This window comes from Ceratotherium simum, chromosome X (assembly GCF_057802395.1).
Source record: "Ceratotherium simum simum isolate JZ-2026a chromosome X, ASM5780239v1, whole genome shotgun sequence".
NCBI lineage: Eukaryota > Metazoa > Chordata > Mammalia > Perissodactyla > Rhinocerotidae > Ceratotherium > Ceratotherium simum.
Window position 1 is genome coordinate 39,680,430 of NC_141940.1, and position 18,275 is coordinate 39,698,704.

At 39.6% G+C, this 18,275-nt stretch overlaps 1 protein-coding gene across 3 annotated transcripts in view; it reads right to left on the minus strand.

Annotated features, from left to right (window-relative positions):
* Positions 1-18,275, minus strand: part of MID2 (midline 2) — an 82,396-nt gene that overhangs the window by 28,530 nt on the left and 35,591 nt on the right. The gene's annotated exons all lie outside the window — the stretch shown is intronic.

An 18,275-nucleotide genomic window follows, 5' to 3' on the forward strand; every position in this document is an offset into this window, starting at 1 on the left:
ACACAGAAATGAAGTTTAAGGGAAGAGAATTTCAGGCAGAGAGAATGACATGAATAACAGGAGCAAAAACATAGGCAGGAAAGTAGAGAACGTGTTTGAGTAAAGCACATCAGCCTGACAAGATGCAAGGGAGGGAAATAAGGCTAGAAATGGAGGTGGCAGATATATCACGGAGAGCTGCACTGTCATTTTGAGTCTTTGAGTGTACCTGGATAAAATGTCAGGATCTTAACACTATAGTAACACCTTAACCATCGTTAATTAACACCTTAGTTGAGAACAAGGTGGAGAGAAAAAGCAGACACAGTACTCAAAGCAGTGGGAGGGCACAACAAACCTCTCACTTCCCATTATCGCCTAGCACCATTCAGACCACTACCCCACCTTCTCAGACTCCACAACATCAGAGAAAAGAGGCTGAGGTGGGCTTCATTCAACATGCAATCACTTTCTGTGCAAAGGAGACGAGAAGGAAAAGTGAGAGGTAAACTGGACATCTGATGGATTATCAAGGAGTTATGAACAGCTTTGTCATCTTACTGAGCTGCAAAGAATTCATCACTCTCTTATAATGATGCATTTAAGAAAATGCAATGTTCTCTCTGTTTCTATGAGTTTGGCTTTTTTAGATTCCTTGATTATAGTTAACAATACTGTATTGTATACTTGAAAGTTGCTAAGCGAGTGGATCTTAAATGTTTTCACCACAAAATAAAAAGGTAACTATGTGAGGTGATGGATGTGCTAACTAACCTTATTGTGGTAATCATTTCACAATGTATAACTGTCTCAAATTATCACACTGTACACTTTAAATTTACACAATGCCATATGTCAGTTTCATCTAAATAAAGCTGGAAAAAATAAAAAAACCTGATGTTTATGAAGCAGATGTAGTACCTACTGTGGCAGCACCTAAGCTAAGGTGTTAATCCTTCAGGTCACACTTTAAAGGGCAGTCTCTCTCTCTCACACACACACACACACACACACACACCACCACCACTGCTGCCACTGCCGCCACCACCACAGCCCTTTGTATCAGGAAGGTTCAAATGTATAAAAGGAAGAGGAAGATGAGACAATCTTCTTTTTTGTTTTCTAAAGCAAAACACTGCAACATTTCAAAGATGGTTCTGCCAGCTTTACATAAAAATAACTAAGTGAAGCAAGGCTGTTTTTCTAATGGATTTTATCTGTTCTCTGGATTTGGGGGAAGCGTGGTTACTTGAAGGACTAGGGGATATGTAAAACTATTAATAGGATTTTTAGTCCCCTGTACTGGAGTAACTGCAGTTTAGGGGGCAAAAAATGTTACTGAGGCGTAGTTATGTAACCTACTGCCTCAGTGCCTAGGTTTATTCTTTTGGCAGAGGAGAGAGAGAGGAGTTAGTGGGGTAGAGGTAGATGCCCGATGGGGGTGTTAAAGTTGGAAAAGCAGTGTGGATGGAGAGGCGGCAGCCAGGCCATCTCTAGAAGTGTACGAATCCTCCTAGTATATTGGGCTCAGGGATCCATGCTGTGGAGGCCTCTTGACAGACACAGACATTGGCTGACAGACACATATCCTATCAGGTTGGGGATTCTTATGATGCACTAGGCATTGTTCTAGTTGCTTCGTATATTTTAACTCTTTTACTTCTCCTATTAACCCTATGCAGTTGGCACTATTATCATCACTGCCATTTTACATAAGAAACTGAGAAACACAGAGGTTATGTAACTCGCCCAAGGTCATATAACTAGTAAACGGCAGAGCCAGGATTTACACCCAGGCAGTCTGGCTCTTGTCCATGATTTTAACCACTGTATGAGTGTGTGTGTGTGTGTGTGTGTGTGTGTGTGAGAGAGACAGCGACAGCGACAGAGACACTGTGCTCACATACTTCTTTTCCTCTGAAGATAATCACACTCCTTAGAGTTAACTATTGCAAATATTTTCTGTAATTCCTTTCTAAATTTTGACAAAAAATATATCGTATAAAAATGCATATAATGTAACATTTAGAAAACATATAATGCACATACATGTATGTGGATACACACACATATTCTATGCTTATTTACCCCTTAGTCTAACTAATAAAAATATTGTCTGCAGAGGGAGAGGACAATTGCTCCATATACATGCTTTAGGAAGGCCCATTGCCATGTGGCAATTCTGTGTTGGTTTTAGAGTCCTTTCTCCTCAGGGATTAGACTTCCAAGCCTTTATAGCCTTATAGTTTGTTAGTTACCTTCTCCCCCCTAGTCTCTTTCCACATAAGGTAACTTTAGAACATGCAAGAAAAAAGTGGGAGAAGTATAATCTAGTTTTGTACCTGGTATTCTACATATATAGCTATAAATCCTACATGAAAAGAGGCAGAAACCTCCTTTGTATCTCTTCAGAACCACAGAATTGTTAGATCTTGAAAAGACCGAAGAAATCATCCATTCCTAGCCCCTAACTTTACAGATAGAAATATGAGGCCTAGAGAGGAGAAGGGCTTACCCAACATCATATTACAGATCAATGATAGAGCAAGGCTGGACCCAAATCTTTTGACTCCCCATCCAGTGCTCTTTCCACTCTACTGCTTGTTTTGTGAAGCACAGCACTTGGTTATAAACCCCTCTGAAGATATAAAACTCTCTAGATCTCACCCCTGTATATTTACCCTAGAAATATAAACATCTATGTCTACACAAAAAAACTTACATGAATGTTCATAACAGCTTTATTTCTATTAGCCAAAAACTAGAACTGACCAAAATGCTCTTCAGTGGTCGCATGGATAAACAAACTGTGGAACATCAGCAATAAACAATTAAAACTCTATTGACACACATGACAACTTGAATGGATCTCAGGGGCATTATGATAAGTGATATAAGCAAATCACAGTATGTTACATACTGTATGATTCCATTTACATAATATTCCAGAAATTACAAAATTATAGTGATGAACAGATCAGTGGTTGCCGGGGGGCAGATGTGACTATAAATAGGTACACAAATGAGTTTTTTGGGGGTGATGAAACTGTACTGTTCTAATTACGGTGGTGAATACACGAATCTATACATGAGATAAAATTCATGCAACTACACACCCTTCCCTGCCCCCTAAAAGGTTGAGTGCATCTAAAAACTGGTGAAATTCAAATGAGGACTGTAGTTTGCTCAGTAAAATATTGTACCCCTGGCAGTTTCCTGGTTGTGGTAGTTACATGGTTCTGTAAGATGTTAACATTGGGGAAGAGCAGGTGAATAGTATGTGGGAATTCTCTGCATTATTTTAGCAACTTCTATGTGAGATTGAACTTATTTCAAAATTTACAAAAAAAAAAAAAAAGAAAGAAAACTCTAGAAGTCCCATAATGTTTTAGGCAGCCTGGTGAATGAACATTTATGTCGTTTCTGAAGTTAAAATTAAGGTCTTCAGGCCTTTGCTCAAATGGCATCTCATCTTACACCCCATTCTGTACCCTAGTTTACTTTTATCCATAGAACTCATAACCCCTAATAAAAATATATTTGTTTAGGGGCCGGCCCCATGGCATAGCAGTTAAGTGTGCGTGCTCCACTGCTGGCGGCCCAGGTTCGGATCCCGGGCGCGCACCGACGCACCGCTTGTCAGGCCATGCTGTGGCGGCGTCCCATATAAAGCGGAGGAAGATGGGCAAGGATGTTAGCCCAGGGCCAGTCTTCCTCAGTAAAAAGAGGATTGGCACGGATGTTAGCCCAGGGCTGATCTTCCTAACAAAAAAAAATATATATATATATATTTTTTGTTGTTGTTGTTGTTGTTGTTTGTTTATTGTGTGTATCCCCCAACTAGAATGTAAGCCTTTTAAGGTTAGTGACTTTGTTTTGTTCACTACTGTATCCCCAACACCTAAAATAGTGCCTGGCACACTGTATGTACTCCACAAATAGTTGTTGAATGAATGAATGATGTGAATGTGTTGGTCCTGAAATGAAGGTATGGTGAAAAATTGTATACTAGGTTACATTCGTTCATTACATGAGATAAATTTTCCTTACATTTTCTTTTAACACAATTACTCAAAATAGTAATTTTGTTCTGTCATTTACATATGGTATGAAAGACTTGAAAAGATGTTGGAATAACAACCTAGGTCCTAGGAGATCACATATTCTGAAATGGTTCCTTACCCAACGTTAAAAGAAAATTTAACCTCTCCTGGGTAATTGGCTGTGCTTTCCTCACCCTTATGATGCACAAAAGATTGTACTTACAACAGCTAACCACCAGAGGGTACTGTTTACTCAATTATCCTTTCTTAATACCTATTGTGTACCAAGCCATGTGCTGGGTATAAAAAAGTAGATAGGACACGGTGCCCACTCTCAGAGTTTACAGTCCAGTGGGGAGACAAATCAGTACATAGAAGTGCTATGGTGGAAGTATGCATAGGGTGCTCCGGGTACTCAGGGGAGGAACACCTGAACCAAATTAAGGAGACGGGGAGAGAGGTATAGAGCATGGGTGATGGCTTCCTGGAGAAGGTGATGCCTGAGCTGAGTCTTAAGGGACAAGCAGTGGTGAGCCAGCAGAAAATGGAAGGAGTGTCAGTTCTGTGTGGGTAGGTGCCACATTCACACCGTGTTCCCAATGCCTGGCCCAAGGCAGAAATATGCTTAAATATTTGTGAAATGAATGAACAAAGTATAAAGTGCAGGTGGTAAAAAGGCATGCTAGAGAGGTAGGCAGGGTCCAGATTACAATGGGTCTTATAAACCGTTATCTTAATGGTGATGGGGAACAACGGAAGGGTTTGTGGTAGGGGAGTTATGTGTGGGCTTTTCATTTTAGAAAAGCTCATTCTCACAGCAATGTGGAAAATGGATTAGAGAGAGACAGCATGAGTCAGAGAGACCACTTAGGAACCATGGTTTCTGAATTGAATGTGGCATGGTCATGGCCACTGCCTTCAAGAAGCTCATAGTCCAACAAAGGAGACAAAATGTAATCAGATTAATTCCAATACAGCAGAGAAGGCAGTGTAATAGATGTAGGTGGCAGACAGTACCAGAATCCAGGTTTCCTGATTCCTAGTCCAGGGCTTTTCCCCAAGCCCTCCTTTTCACTGCCTTTCACAGCCACACAATTATGTAAGGGAAGGAGAGCAGGGCGAGCCCACTGAAAGATTTTGCCTACTTCAGCCTCAGACTGAACTGTGGGGAGCATTTAGCCCCACTTTGTACTCAATCTGACATAAGCCTTCCTCCCCAATACCTTTGTTTCCAGGAGATGGCTTCAGCATCTGGATACTCCCTGTACACATACGAAGCAAGGAATCTCTACTTGAAGGGCCAGGGAGATTCACAATCTGACAGCTAAGGTCAGGGAGGGCATTATTCTGAGTAAGACTTTTTTTTCTGAGACAGGAGACTTCAGATGACAAAAGGAAAAAAAAAAAAAACCTGGTTCCACATTCAGAAAAGGCAGATGGTCACTAGAAGAGGCAAGGGCCCAAGTGGGAGAGTGAAAACAGCTAAAGAAGAGCCTATATTGCTTCTAAGCTGAGGGGGTGGAGTGGGGTGGAAGAGTGGCAGGTAGGGAAAGAAGATGGAGAAGCACAAGGAAAGAGCATCAGTGGGAAGGGAGGCCTCACAACAATATCCAACTCTGTGACTCGCTACCAAGACGTCTTGAGAACATATTTCCAGGGGTCCCAACTACCTCATGAGTCAGGACAGAGACTAAAACTAAGGCGTTTCTATAAGGCAAAGCCCAAGTGGGTAAGCGGGTCCTGAAGAGAGCCCTTGGTCAGGTTATCTTGGTGGGGATGGAGTTGGGGATGGTGGGAGAGAGAGTGAGTGAACAAGCGAGCAGGAGCTCTCTCTGAAGGGTCCCTGGGAGTCCTGGGGTGGGGGGGGGGTATTTTTACTAAACCCAAAACCAAAATTAAAACGGGAAATAGTTAAAAGAATGAGCTTTGAAGTCAGACAGCCCAAGGTTAGCCTCCTGGTTCTGCTGTCTTGTCTTGGGCAAGTGGCCCGAGTTTCCTCTTCTGTAAATGAGGATAACACACTAGTATCTGGCCTCAGAGAGTTTTGTACATGTTTATTAAACAGAAATAAAGCACCTAGTACATTTTCTGATATGTGATAGGCAGGCAAACAATTGTTTTTTGTTTTGTTTTGTTTTTACTACTACAACGATGATGACAACGACTGTGACTACTATTGCCATAACCACTATATCTTCTGTGGTTTTCTGCAGAACAAATAAGCAAGCACTGTGTTGTATCATTTGATTTATTTTTATTCAGTTTCTGCATCTGCTTTGCTTTCTGGAACATACTGGGTCACGATTTGCTTTTCTTTGAGGTTGCCATGTCCCTTTTCTCATTCTTCTTCCCACACGCAAGCACCTAGACCTCATTCCGGAATGCAGTTACCTCCCCACTGCTGGACAGAGTTCGCCCTGCCTCTGAAGGCAAGATGGCCTCCCTACCAGGAGCCAGACCGTCAACTACTCCCTCCATTCAGAGCAGAAGGCTGATGCCAGGAGGGGTCAACTGCTGATTTCTGACAAAACACCGATTACATTTCACATCCTTGGCTGAGAAGGAATTTGGCTGGCCCGAGCTTGTTATTCTCTATTTTTCTGCTCTGGGCTCCCCCATAATTAACACAATCCCCCAGGCTCAGGGCCCAAAAGATATTAGGTTGAATCTAGAAGAAATAGGTGTGTAAGCAAGAAAGCTATCTAACACATTCCGTCACTTATAAAAATATAATACCGTAATTGCATTCTGTTTAGTCTCTGTGGCGCTCCCTGAGGGAGAGGACCCCATCTGTACTCTGACCTCCAAGCATAGTAGAGCTCTATACCTTGGAGGCTCATTAAAATACTTGGTAATGCATTGATGAATATGCATCTTCCCACATCCAATTCCTGCTCTACAGAGCAGGGAATCCACCAGTTAGCCTGCCTGTGGTACTAATGAGGAAGAATGAGACGCAGTCGACAAAAATATGAACCGAGAGTGTGGTATTATGAAAGTATTACTGGAGTCAGAGATGGCCCAAGATTACACCGGCTCATCCAGTGATCCTATCCTGATGGGTGCTGCCTTATAGTGAAAAGCCCTGAGGCTCACATATGTATGAGTGTGTGTTTGTGTGTATATAATGCCTGTAATTCATAATCTCTCACCACCATCACTGGGACAAAGCAGGTAGGTCTGTGTCCCCCACCTCTACACTTGCTCAGACAAAAGGCTACCTTTTTGGAGCTTCTTTTCCGTTATAGCTCTGCCCTTAATGTTTCTCTTAACCTGATGTACCTATATATAAACGGTGAGGGTATGAGGGGGCCCAAGTGTGATTTACTTTGGGTGTTTACTTTCTGCCTAAGGCTCAGGGCTCAGTGCCTCATTTTGGGAAGTCCAGTAGCTTCTAAAGAAAATATAAAGCAAAGAAGAAGGAATCTCAACTTGCTGGGAAATTCCAAAGAACTGATCATCTTAATGCATTGTTACTGTTAATCAAAGAAATGATTAATTACAGTTGTGTAGTTATTATAGCTGTAGAGTTGTGACGGTTTTCACTAGAAAGTGCTTTCAGATATATCTGATTTCTATATTTGATCTTCGCAACAACCCTATGAATTACATAGGGCAGGCATTACTGTCTGCATTTTATGGATGAGGAAACCGAGATCCACAGAGGAAAAGTGAATTGTCAAAGTCATATAAGCTAGCAAGTGATGGAGTTACAACCCAAACTAGGCTTTCTAATTCCAAGGCCAGGGCTACTTCAGGGTCCCCGTTTCATTCTAATCACCAAAGTAACCTTGCCCTTTGACCACTCTCTTTGTAACTATAACTTTTTTTTGTGTGTGTGAAAAAATACCCTCCCTTTTTTTTTTCTTTTTGAGGATTTTTGTGTGCTAAGTTTCCATTTCCTCTCAGCACTTTTTTCTCCCAGGACGCATCAAAGTAGAGTAGAAAGAGCTCTTGATTTGAAGTCAAGCAGGCCTGAGTCTGACTTTCAGCTTTGACACTTACAAGCTGAGTGACCTCAGACAAGTTACTTAACATCTCTGAGCCCATCTTTCTGACAGGTAAAACAGAAACAATATTACCTATCTCACAGGTTATTGTGAGACTCAAATGAGAAAAGTGAGATAAAGCTCTGAGCACAGGGACGGCCCGGTGGCTTAGCAGTTAAGTGCGCGAGCTCCCCTGCTGGCGGCCCGGGTTCGGATCCTGGGCGCACACCAACACATCACTTCTCCGGCCATGCTGAGGCCGTGTCCCACATACAGCAACTAGAAGGATGTGCAGCTATGACATACAACTATCTACTGGGGCTTTGGGGGGGAAAAATTAAAAAATATAATCTTTAAGCAAAAAAAAAGGTCTTAGCACAGAACCTGGAATATAGCAGGAGTTAAATAAATATCGATGGTCTTCCCCACTCCTCCCCCACTCCAACTTGCTACTCCAGTCTGGAAACATGCAGTACTTCTTTCCCAGAAAGCTGAAATGCAGGCTGTGATTTATATCTGTACTTACTTGTCTTACTGTAAAAGAGGATGGCTGGCATTTCAACTCTTGATGGTTCATTTCCATAATCTTCTCTTGGTTAATTGAAATAGTTCTCGAACTTATAACTTGTAAGTATGTATGTGTGCACCCACAAATGTGTTTCTAAATCATTTAAAGGCTTAAGTTATTACTCAGAAATTACTTCCATTCCCTAATCTGGATAAATCATTCTTTTGAATCTCATCTAGAACCTAAAAGGCTGGGTTGGCCTTATTTGGATAGTGAGCTAACTTATTCAGTGACTCTGTTCTGAATATACTGTAGGAATTCAGGTCTATGATCTCTGAGAGTTCAGAGCGCACATCTCTAGCTTCAGATTCCAAACACATTTTCTAAGGAAGGATACATCTACCAGCAGCCAATTTCCTGTGTGCTGTCTTTAGACAGTAATGTGGTTTAGTTCTTGCACCTCGATCTTTCCCGGTTGTCACATTCTCCTCACTGAGGAGCTTCAAACAATGTGACAAAAAAGGGAGATAAATTGGGCATAGGAGAAAACCGGGCTAGTCCTGAGAGTGGATATTTAGGACTTTGATAAAAATGGATTTGGTAGATAAAAAATAAGCTAGGCCGTAGAAGATTTTGACTGGAAAGAGGGTAGGTAACACTTTAAAATGTTTTCTTTATACATTTTAGCATTATTTTACTGGTTGCAGGGAACATATGTCACTACTATCATTTTAAACATTTTATTATGAAATTTCCTAAGCATATTAAAACTAGAGAATATGATGAAACCTCATGTACTCACCCCCAACTTCAATAGCCATCAACATTTTGCTATACTTGTCTGATCTATTTCCCCCATTTTTGTTGGAGTATTTTAAAGCAAATCCAAGACATTATATTATTTCACCCCTAAATACTCCAGTTTGCATTTCAAAAATAAAAGGATATTTTATTGTATAATTACAATGATTAAAATAATTCCTTGGGCCAGCGCCATGGCTTAGCGGTTAAGTGTGCGCGCTCCGTTACTGGCGGCCTGGGTTTGGATCCCAGGCACGCACCTACGCACCACTTCTCCGGCCATGCTGAGGCCGCGTCCCACATACAGCAACTAGAAGGATGTGCAGCTATGACATACAACTATCTACTGGGGCTTTGGGGGGAAAAAATAAATAAATAAATAAAATCTTTAAAAAAAATAATTCCTTAATATCATTCATCAAACGCTTGTTCCATATTTAAATTTTCCCAATTATATAAAAAAAATACACTTTTACAGTTGATTTGTTTGAACCAGATACTTTATGAAAAGGACTTTAATACTGATTTTTCAAAGGCCATGTATATTTCTAATGAATAATTAAGTACTGCTGTTTCATAGTGAAAAAAATAGAAGACCCCATCAGTAGTACCATGCACCCCTTCCACTCTAATTATTGACCTTTAAAATTCTACCTTCAGAAATGTATGTTCTTTACGAAAATGTACAGTAGTTTCCATTTATTTGTGAGGCATTGTAAATTTCAGCAACCCAAGCCCCAAAGACTGAACGGTCTTATTTGCAACAGGAGTACTAGGCCTACTGGATGACATCATCCATCAGTTTTGTTGACCCTAACCCTAATCCAATGGGAGCTCCTGCTCTCAACTACTGCCTGGCATCCAAGAATTTTTCTCTTAGAGAGAAGACCAAAAAGGCTAGGCAAAGGTAACTGAATTCAGTAGTAGTCTGTAACAGAATGGTAGAGGATAACATATGAAAGCCCCATCTGCTCCCTTGTATAATTCTGTAAATTGCGTTGGTGAACAGAGGTTGTTGACAACATGTATTATTAACTTTAAAAATGCACCTTTGATGGGCCGGCCCGGTGGCGCAGCAGTTAAGTGCGAAAGGTCCGCTGCAGAGGCCCGGGGTTCGCAGGTTCGGATCACTTATTAAGCCATGCTGTGGCAGCGTCCCATGTAAAGTAGAGGAGGATGGGCATGGAAGTTAGCCCAGGGCCAATCTTCCTCAAGAAAAAAGGGAAGGATTGGCATCGGACCTTAGCTCAAGGCTAGTCCTCCTCACAAAAAAAAAAAAAAAAAAAAAATGCACCTTTGCTGTAAACTGTGAGTCGCACTTCTAGGAAACAAATATTCGTAAAAATAGAAGGAGAGATGATTTAAAAAACCCGATATAGTTATAATGTGAAACCGACAGATGAAGTAAGTAGATTTCACACTAAAATAAGCAAGAATACATAGAGGATTTGAAGAAAAAACTATCAATAAAACAATGCAATAGTTACATATAGAACTTTGTATGTACCCCACAGAAAATATACATTCTTCTCTTCTATTCATGGAAGATTGATAATTGATCATGTACTCAGCCTTAAAGAAACACATAATACAGACACATTAAAAAAAGTAGAGATTTTATAGTCTACCTTCTCTGATCATAACCCTGTAAAATAAGAAGAAAATAAAAATATGAACCCCTAAATCCTTTTTTTTGTGTGTGTGAGGAAGATCAGCCCTGAGCGGACATCCATGCTCATCCTCCTCTTTTTGCTGAGGAAGACCGGCTCTGAGCTAACATCTATTGCCAATCCTCCTCCTTTTTTTTCCCCTAAGCCCCAGTAGATAGTTGTGTGTCATAGCTGCACATCCTTCTAGTTGCTGTATGTGGGACACGGCCTCAGCATGGCCGGAGAAGCTGCGCGTTGGTGCGCGCCCGGGATCTGAACCCTGGGCCACCAGTAGCGGAGCGCACGCACCCAACCGCTAAGCCACGGGGCCGGCCCTGAACCCCTAAATCCTTAACCATTTGGAAATTAGGAAACATACTCCTAAACAATTTTGGGATCAAAGAAGAAATCAAAACTGAAATTCTTAATTTTGTAGAAAATAATGAAAATGCCACACTTAATAACAAAATCTATAGGATATACTTAAAGCTCTACTCAAGAAAATGTATAAAGATTGAAAATAAATGAATTAATTTTTCAACTTAAGAAATTGGAAAAGGACAATAAAATAAAAGGAATTAGAAGGAAAGTTTTCATTTTTAAAAAGCTGAAATTAATGAAATCAAAATGAAACTATCATACAAAGGATAATTAAAATCAAAAGTGGTTCTTTGAAAATCCTGATTAAGGAAAAAGAGAAAGCAAAACAAAATAAAAAACACAATACAAACAACGGAAAAGAAGATACACTCATAGATACAAACAATAGTGTGCTGGTAAACATTTAACAATTGGCTCTCAGAAAAAGCCACTATTTGTAATGCTTGCAGATTTCCCTGGTATAAAAACTCCCACCATGGTGGATTTTAAGCTACCTATGTGCAGTCACTAAACCCAAAGATGGGAAGAAATACACACAATTGGCAAGCCAACTCCAGCACACCACTGGATAGATATAAAAGTAATTATAAGAGAATATTATGTGCAACCTGTGGCACACAGTTGATAAATCTATTAAATGCTACCTAATTTTACCCAAGAAGTCACAAAACTTCAAGAGACTGATAACTTTAGGCCAGACTGGAAAGGTGATTGAAGATGTATAATTTTTCTGAAGACTCCAGGTTCAGATGGTTTTAGAGCTGAGTTCTATAAATTCTTCCGAGAACAGATCATTCCCATGCTGTTTAAACTATTGAAGACCACAGAGAAAGATATAAAGATCCCAAATGCATTTTGTGAATCTAGTATAACCACAATACCAGAAACCTAAAAAAGATATCAGAAACAATAACACTATAGATTGATTTCACTTCTGAATATATGTTGAAAAATTTTAAATAAAATAGAAAACAAAATCCAAAAGGGCAACAAAAGAATAAAATACTATAACCAAACGGAGTTTATTCCAGAAATAAAAGAATGATTTGACATTAGAAAATACGTCAGGGGCCAGCCCCGTGGCTTAACGGTTAAGTGCGCATGCTCCGCTACTGGCGGCCCGGGTTCGGATCCCGGGTGCGCACTGACGCACCACTTCTCTGGCCATGCTGAGGCCATGTTCCACATACAGCAACTAGAAGGATGTGCAACTATGACATACAACTATCTACTGGGGCTTCAGGGGAAAAAAAAGGGAGGAGGATTGGCAATAGATGTTAGCTCAGAGCCGGTCTTCCTCAGCAAAAAGAGGAGGATGAGCATGGATGTTAGCTCAGGGCTGATCTTCCTCATGGAGGGAGGGAGGGAGGGAGGAAGGAAGGAAGGAAGGAGGGAAGGAAGGAAGGAGGGAAGGAAGGAAGGAGGGAAGGAAGGAAGGAAATACGTCAAAATATAGGGTTATATTAATACATTCCCAAAGGTTTTAAACAAAATTCAGCATCCAATCCAAATAAAAACTCTAAATAAAAGACAACTTTTAAATGTGATTAAAAAAAATAGCAAACATTATATTTTTGTGAAATGTGAAGGTCCTTCCCAGATCATGACCAAGGCAAGGATATCTGATCTCATCACTATTATCCAACAATGTTTTTAATGTTTTAGCTGAGGCAAAAGAAACTGAGAAAATTAAATAATTTGTATAAACATTGGTAAAGAAGAGATATAAGTACTTCAGATAAATCTAAGAGACTCTAGCTTTGTAAAAAATCTAAAATTATTAATTTGGTAAGATTATTATACACAAGAATATCACAAAATCAAGAGCTTTTCTCCATATGCTGTTTTAAATGGAAATAGAAAAACAACCCATTCACAACCAGGACAAGACCATAAAATACCTAAGGATCAATTTAACAAGAAAGCTACTGTAGCTATTTGAAGAAAACAATAAAATATTAAAGAGAAGGTCTTAAAAATAAAACCTGAAAAAATGCGGAGATATATCATGATTCTGTTTGGGAAGATTTTAACATCATTTCTTCCCAAAATTAATATATAACTGTAATACAATGATAATCACAATTCAAGTTGAGTATATTTTGTAACTGGATAAAATTATTTTAAAGTTTATATTGAGAACAAAACATCCAAGAATAGCAAGGAAATTACGACAAAGAAATACCAGATATTACCAAATATTAAAAGTTACCATAAAGCCACTCTAATCAAAATAGTAAGGTATTGGCATAACAATATAAAATTAAATCAGTGGAACAGAGTAGAGTCTAGAATAGGTCCAACCAAGTATATATGGACACCCAATATATGGCAAAGGTGGCATATCCATTCAGTGGGAAAAGGACTTCTGTGTGAATAAATGGTCTTGGCATAATAGCTACTTATCTAGAAGAAAACAAAACTGTGTAACCTAAACTAAATTCCAAAACCTCATGTCCTAAAATAAATTCGAAGTATATTAAAGACTTAAAATACAAAAAAAGAAAATCACTGAAAACATGAAAAGAAAGTTTAAGGAGGAGAGACCTTCCTCTATAAGCCAGAAGAACCAAAAGCAATACAGGAAAAGAAATATAAATGACAAATTGGGAAAAAATCGCCACACATGTGACAGATAAAGGTTAATACCACTAATATAATAATATAATATTGGAGACAATATAGACATGATAGATATATAGATATAGATATAGATATAGATATAGATATAGATATAGATATAGATATAGATATAGATATAGATCCATCCCTCTTTTCTCCTAACCAACATCCTCTCCCTGGGCATTTTCATTCTCGTGGTTTTAAGTGTGACCTACATGCTGATCACACAAACACAGATTGATTCCTCTTTGAATTTGTGGTGTCCAGCTTCAGGAAGGCTCTCAATATTTCCTACAAATCCTATATTTCTCTTAACGGCTCCCTCCACATCTCCACAGTAGCTAATTCAAATCTCTGCAGTAGTCAAAGCTCCAACTCCACTACCTCTCATCTCACTCATAGTAAATTCACAGCAAATGATTTTACTTCCTTCACAAAATAGAACTCTGACCAGAGAATTCCCTCAAATTTCCACAACAAACCAATAAAGGAACATACCTGTATCCTCAACCATCCTTCCCTCTTTCTCTTGTATTACAAAGAAGTGGTATCTCTCTTCCTCTAGAAAGTTCATCCCTTTACCTGTGCTCTGCATCCCATCCTCTCCTGCCCTCTTAGGGTCCTAACTTGATCAATCTTTCCTTCTCTCTCCTTCAACTTCTCCCTGTCAACTGGCTCTCCCTGTCATCGGCATTTAAAGATATTTAAGTCTCTCCTATCATTAAAAAAAAAAAAGATCATCCATTTACTTCTTCTGGAAATACTCTCTTCCCTTGCCTTCCTCAACACTAATTCTCCTAGTTTTCCTTTTCTGCTACTCCAACTCCTTTGCCTGTACGTTAAATGCCAGTATTCCAAGAGTTCTACCACGTGAACACAGTCTTAGGTGATCTCATCCATTTCTAAGGCCTCAATACCACCTATATACCAGTGCCTTGCTTACCTTTAAAAATAAAATTAAGAGCTTTATTGAGATATAATTTACATACTATAAAATTCACCTGTTTTAAGTGAAGAATTCAATGATTTTTGGTAAATTTACAGAACTGAGCAACTATTAACCACAATCCAATTTTAGAATAATCCCATCACCCCAAAAAGATACCTATTTGCCTCACTTATCTTTATCTCCATCCTAAATCCCTTTCCTAAAATTTAGACCCATATATCTAACTGCTTCCTGGACATTTTTGTTTGTATAACCACAGGCACCACAAACTCAGTATATCCAAAACTGAACTCATCTCCTTCCCACGCCCTTTTCCATTAAATCTGATTCTTCTCTAATGCTTCCTAAATGAATGAATGGCACCACCAGCCCCTCAGAAATCCTGGGCGTTGTTATTAACTTTTCTTTCTCATCCTCCATCTCCAATTAATCATCAAATCCCATATATTTCCCTCCTAAAGGTAATTCAAATCTATCCCTTTCTATCTTTTATTACTACTTCACTAGTTCTGTCCACCGGAATCTTTTCCCTAAATTAATCCATCTATCCATTCATCTATCCATCCACCCAACAAATATGCATTGAGTGCCTACTATGTGCCAGGCACTGGGCTACAACAGTCACCTCACTGGTCTCTCTGTCTCCAGTCTTATATCTTCCCAATGTATCTTTAATCCAGCAACCAGGAAGTTTAATCCTTTTAAAAACATACTACTTCCATGCTTAATACAGCTTCATATTAACTTTCAATTGGCTTCTCTCTGACCTTGGGATGAATTCCAAACTTCTTAACATGAATCTTAAGGTCCTTTGTGATCAGGTCCCTCCTTGCCTCTCTAAGTCTCATGTCTCATCACTCCCCTTGCATAAGTCACTTAGTTATCTGAGTTTCCTCATCTGAAAAAACAAAGATAATAATAGTGCCTATCTGAGAAGTAGCTGACAGGATTAAATGCAATAATACACATAAAGCACTTAACACAATACCTGGCACATATTAAGTGTCAATAAATGTTAGCTATTGATGATAATGTTAGCCTTCTTTGATCTCCCTCTCTTCTGAACTCCTACAGCGCACCTACCACATAGCTGGTATCACACAATTTAGCACTCAATTATTTTATTTTGTATTGCTTACCATGACTTCGTACTGTTCCTTCTGCTTCCCCAACTACACTATAATATACTTGAAGACAAGGATAGTGATTTACATACCTGCTCTAGTCCCCTGTAGCACTTAGCACAATGCTAAGCACACAGTGGAGTTTAATAAATACCTTTTGATAAAGGTTCACAAAGGAAAAAGGGAGAGAGGTTTTACTGACTCTCTATAAGAGTAGTTATTTTTTAAAATACCATAAACAATAAACACCAAAACCTTGGGAACACCATTAGCTTTCACCTCCTGGGCTAATGATGTGTCACTGGGTTAGCAGCTGTACAGCGGGGTTAGCATTAAGCACGGGGTTCGGCAGTACTCACTGCAGGTCAGTGGTTGTTTTCAGATGGTTTGCTGCCAATATCCTGTTTTTGACAGAAATGGAGTGTGAAAGCATGAAGATGTTTAATTCCACTCCCTGGAATGCAGACAATATGCAATTTGCCTACTCATCTGTGAGATCATATTTTTTACTTCTAAAATATAAATGTTCTCCCTGTGCTACCGATATAATATAAATTCCATTTCATTTGAAAGCCAATGGAATCCTCCTGAAATGGTTTGGATTTCTTGGCTGATGACTAGGTGGCAATCAGAATCCCAGAATAGCTCCAGGAGGCTAGAAGATTCAGAGCCCTTCAGATGCTAGAATACCCCACCAATTTGGCAAGAATTTCATTATATGTGCACTATACAGTAAACTGGCATCTTGCGATTGTTTTCCCCTTCCTTTTCACATACTTTCTTGCCATCTACCATTGTGATCCTTTCCTGCCTGGTCCTCTCACCCTCCTCCCTAATCCTCTTCATGTCCTGTCCTTGCCCCTCCACCTGAGATGTTTCTCAGAAAACACCTTTGTGCACTCGTGGGCCTGCTGTTGTGCGCCAGTGCACGATTACCTGTATATTGATTGGGGTGGCAGAGCTAAAGATGGAACTGTGTGCTTCTATGCGACATGGACTCCCAGTGGTACACTACAATCTTATAGCTAAAGTTTTACTGGTTTAGAAATTATTCCAAAGCCAATGATTTTCTTGTGCCTTTGATGTTACCAAGGAGAAGCTGAAACAGGCCTGGGATATGGAGGAGAAGAGGGGGAACAAACACTCTGGACACAAGAGACTACATTTCCAATCAGAGGAAACAAAAGGCAACCCCCTTCAGTTGTTTCCCAGTTTCTCCCCCTATATGGGGAAAATACCATGGGTTTGAAAAGAACCCTTTGAGGGGGGAAAAAAAAGGTCAAAGCAGTCCTCATGACTCAGTTTAAACACTAATTAATTCTCTCACTGGACAAATTCTTCTTTCCACATACATCCTCTTTACAATACAACCCCCCACACACACACACGAAATGAACACTCAGGCAGCCATCTACGAAATAGACAGACAAATGCATAGCATAAGCAAGGGCATTAAGATGCATGTTCTATAGAAAGCGTATCACCACAAAGAAAGGCATACTGCTCTAGATACACACCAAGCTGTTCCCACATGAACACACACTCACATAACACATGTCTTTACCCAGACCACAGGCACAATAATCAGCAACTTGCAAAGCACTGCACATAGAGTCACTGATTGATGAATATGGCTAGCTTTGTCCTTCACTTTTAATACAGCAGAGTAGTTAAAAGCATGGACTCTAGAGTCTAACTGAATGCAAACCTTCACTCTGCCACTTATATGCTGTGTGACTTTGTACAAATTAGTTACGTTCTCTGTGCCTCAGTTTCCCCATCTGTAAAATGAGAATAGTAGTAGTAGTAACCTCATAAGGTTGTTGTGAGGATTAAATGAGCACATAAATGCACTCCTAATTACTCTTAGGAGTAATGAGAGTTCTTAGATGGGGTAAATGTGGATTCAAGATTTGATTTAGGTGAGAGGAGAGGTAGTGGGAATGGGCTGAGGTGTGGAATTCTCTTTCCATCCTGAGGTAGTAAATAGCTGAATCCCTGGGCATACAAGCACTTCTCAATAATCACTCCATCGAAGGACATGGGTCCACCATTAATAGCAACAATGCATCCACTCTTTTTCTGAGGAAATCTATATATTTGCTGTCATTGTCCTATTATATTTATTAGTTATAGTCTGTTTAAATGTGATAACATTAAGTACACTTTTGAGAGTAAATATTTACTGCAAACCCTTTCATAACCATTAGGAAAACCTTATGCTGCACTG